A 4,383-nucleotide genomic window follows, 5' to 3' on the forward strand; every position below is an offset into this window, starting at 1 on the left:
CAAGCAATTTAGCGTAGCATTTCGACTTGGGTAAGAAAAAGAAATTTTTCGACGTATTTCGTGATCATGGAGGATTCTCTAGAGGAGGGAGATCATGAAACATCCTTTAAGACGGGGTTGATATTTATCACTTGAGACTTTCTGTTACCATTTAAGAACATTACGCCGTAGTACAACTATTACGCTCGTGTTTAACTATCGGATCTTCGCTTAAGTCCCACCACGACACATTGATTAATAGTCGCTTTTCATGAATGTGTGTTGTTTAACCTTTTTTTAATGTTGTACGCTGTGCAGTGTTCAAGTTGATGCGCATGTTATGCAAACCGCCGTGAGCATCTCGAATGTACTGTACACTTGTTTCGCTATACGAGGGTCGAGTCGTGAGTGTCCAAAGTCCCGAGCGGACGTTGTAAATGTTGTAAATGTTGTAAATCTTTTATAAATAAAACGAAAACAAGCTTTATTCGACCGTGAACTTCTAAAATTTAAACATAGACCTAGTAAAAACAAACAACGTGGGAAACAAAAGAACGCCATTGTAAACAATAGAAAATACGTAAATATGTTTAAACAAATGACAACGGTGTTTAAGAAAAAAAGTTACTCTTTAAACAATGACAACGGTGTAAACAATAGAAAAAAAGTTAAACAATACTCTAGTTACTCTTTAAACAACGACAACGGTAGTTTAAGAAAAATACGTAAAGATGTTTAAACAAAGGACCTGTGAGGTACCCATCTTCAACGCGATGTCAGCTGAAAGCATTCAATTTAAACAATAACATATTATTTACATGATATAGACTTTAGTTAAACAGCTAACCATTATTTTAAACACTATATGTATCTGCTTAAACATAAAAAGCTTGACGCTTACACGTAGACTCATGTTGAGTCGAGAACATTCATTCGAACGATGACAATATGTCTTCCTCACGACAAATGACATATATTTCCTTTGCCCTTGGGATGGAGGGAAAAATACCGCCCAATCACATCACGTCTAGTCTAACCTCTATGCATACAACTCGCACTTTTTTTGTTTGCCTTTCTCGAATGCTGCTTTGTTCTTTACATCTTCTACTTCTTCTTCTTCGCCTTCTTTTTGTTCTTCATTTCATTTGGTTTGTACGATTTGGTTTTTCGATCGATATATTATGGAGAGTTTTTTTGTGGTATTGCTAGATTCAACGGGAGGGAAGGGTGCTAATGTTCACCGCTCGACTTCTGGGAGTTGGTGTTAGCTGAGATACGTGAGCGATGGGGTCTCAAGTTTCTCTTGTCGTGGTTAAGTTCATCACACCGTATGGATATAAAACGGTTTCGCCCAATAGAAAAACGATGTTGACTTCCACGGATGTGTCACGTCCCACTCCATCTTCAAATGTGTCAGAGTTGATCTTGTCGTCGAGACGTAAAAATGTGCCATTGCCGAATCCTAATGAAAAACGAGGTTTACTCGTCAGAAGTTCCTTTTCTTTTTAATTATTCCAGCTTGTTCTGGGGATCCTTATTGTGTAAATATGTCCGTCATCGCTTTAACATATCGTACTAGTCGCTTTACGTTATTAGTTAAATGCTTAAGTATTTAATTTAACGCTTAAATATTGTCATTATCACTTAAACATTATATTCTCCGCTTAACATATTGATCTTTTCATTCGATCAAGTGTCAGCAGTGAATTCGATTCTCGCGAGTGCTCCCATTCATCCCCATGGGCGACCCTCGACGGTGTGGATGTCTTCCTTCCTCGCCGATCATTCTCGCGTCGTCGCTGGATATTGACAACGCTTTTGACTGGTGTCGAACATTTCAGTGGATGTACTCGAAATCATGCAATCAAAAAGGAATTTTTGACTTCAATTTCATAAAGAACGAAAAACATCGGGTGATTGTGGAATGTGCTGCCGATGGTTGTCGTTGGCGCCTTCATGCATCAAAAAGAGTATAACAAAAAAATACTTTTCGTAATCAAGACAATCAACCCGTCACACACTTGCGGTGGTGGCATAGGTTCAAGGCCACATCCGAAAAGCGCCCAAAAATGGGTTAGCGCATCGAGTGATTCGAAGCTCAAGGACCGCCCCTCGTACAAGGCCATCGACATTCGTAGCGACATGTTATGGGAACATGGTGTCCACATACCATACAAGCAGTGCTTGGTTGGGAAAAAGAGCATGCCCGGGTGGTCCTCGACGGCAGCGACATCTCCGACCTACGATCGCTTGCTTTGGTATGTGGATAAGGTGGTCGAGACAAATCCCCTCAGCAGTCAGCGATCGTGGAAAGAGACGGTGATCGCTTTTAAACGGCATTCTTTTCTTTTCAACGAGTGTATTGTGGGATTCAAGAGGGCTTGCAGTGCCGTCATTGCTCGATGGTACCCACCTCCTTGGAAAAATATCGGGTACACCATCAGCGCCACAGTGGAAAGATGGAAACAATGGTTTTTTTCCACGCCGCCTTTCGTGATAGTCGACAACGAGACCGATGCCAATCGGACTTGGTTCATATCTAAGTTAGGCGATGCCTTATACGAGGATGGAGATTATCATGAGATAATTACCTTCGTGGTCGGACAGTCCAAGGGCCTTGTGAGCGCAATTGCGAGAGTCTTCCCTTCTTCGCCACATGCATACCGCCTTCGACATTTGGAGGCCAATTTTATGAAAAGCCAATGTCGACTTGGGAAGGCATCGAGGGAGGAGTGCCGGGTCTATATGCTTCCGCATTGCGTGGGCATCCACGGCTAAAGATTTTCGACGATACCGTGAATGAACTCGCAGCCACATCACCCAAGCTCATCACCGTTGATTAATAAATCGGATATGGCACATTGGTCGAATTATCTCGCTCGGAGGTGATCGCTGGGGTGAGATGTATTCAAACGTCGCTGAGTCGCTCAATGCTTGATCAAGGAAGCTCGCCATTTACCGCTGACGTAAAAATGGTCGACTCCATAAGGTCTCGCGAATGTTGGTTTACATTTAACATTTAGTGTTACCCTTTAAACATTCTCAATCTTTGTTTAATTACACTTGTCTCGACTTTTTAAATATTAATCCTTTCGCTTTAAATATTTACAATAATGTTTAAACATGTTTACGAATTATTTAACCATCACCGCCTTTTGTTTAACCTTATTTGCCGTGTTCAAGTTGATGCGCATGTTATGTAACCCGGGCGTGAGCAAGCGTAACAAATGGGAGACCCTACTTACGCCTCGTACATACATTCCAAGGTAGCGATCATTGTTGAGGACACCGAAATCTTCGTGTTGGTCGTCTGTGTCGACGATCGCTACGAGCTGATCGACCAAAAGCAGAAGAACTCGTGGATCTCGCCATCGTAACTTGTTCATGTCGAAGGTGGCAAGTTTATGGTATCCCTTGCAAAACACGCTCATGCAAAGAATAATGCGCATGCACACCAACGTACATCGATTTATTAGCGGGTACTTCACCGTCGACAATTACAAACTTATGCATAAGGAAGCTATATTCCCCATACCCGACGATGACAGGCCTTCGGACGGAAATCGTGAGCTTCGCTTATGCATCACCGCGACGAGAAGGCAGCTCGGGCGGCCTAGACGAAAGAGGATCGAGTCGCAAGCTGCTTGATGTCCGCGAGTTACATCTGCAGCTGCCGCCATGGATCCGGCCACAATCGACGATCTTGCAATGAAACTCGCGGTCGACTAGGTATTGTTAATAAGTCGACGATGACAGTGGAAACATTGTGTATTGATGGAGTTGTTTCCATATTTAAACTCTTACTCTTTACAACGAATTGAATGTATTTAAACAGTAGACATTGTTATTTTTAAACGGATACACTCGTAATTTGAAATATTTCAACCGATGTTTAAACGATATATGGTATATTTAAACAATGAAACGGAAATGTACACAACTACAACGTAAATTAAACAATGAAATGAAACTCGAATGAAATTTAACCTCGCCTTTACAATTGAAAAACAAACAAACTTTACATTGAGATATACAAGTTATTGATGGGCAACTTCCCATATTTATTTAAACAATGAATGCATTTAGTTAAACAGAGACAAGATGTTATTTTTAAACGGGTACACCGTATTTTTGAAATATTTAAAACCGATGTTTAAACGATATATAGTATATTTAAACAATGAAAGTGAAATGTACACAATTAGAACGTAAATTAAACAATGAAATGAAACCGAATGGAATTTAACCTCGCTTTTACAATTCAAAAACAAACAAAAATTTACATTAACATATACAAGTCATGCTCTTCGAACACGAAAAACAATGAATTGAATTTGTCCGGATTTACATTCGAAAAATAAAATTGACATTCGGGACATACAGACATGTTCTTTGAAAAAAACA

Source organism: Dioscorea cayenensis, chromosome 9, assembly GCF_009730915.1.
Source record: "Dioscorea cayenensis subsp. rotundata cultivar TDr96_F1 chromosome 9, TDr96_F1_v2_PseudoChromosome.rev07_lg8_w22 25.fasta, whole genome shotgun sequence".
Lineage (NCBI taxonomy): Eukaryota > Viridiplantae > Streptophyta > Magnoliopsida > Dioscoreales > Dioscoreaceae > Dioscorea > Dioscorea cayenensis.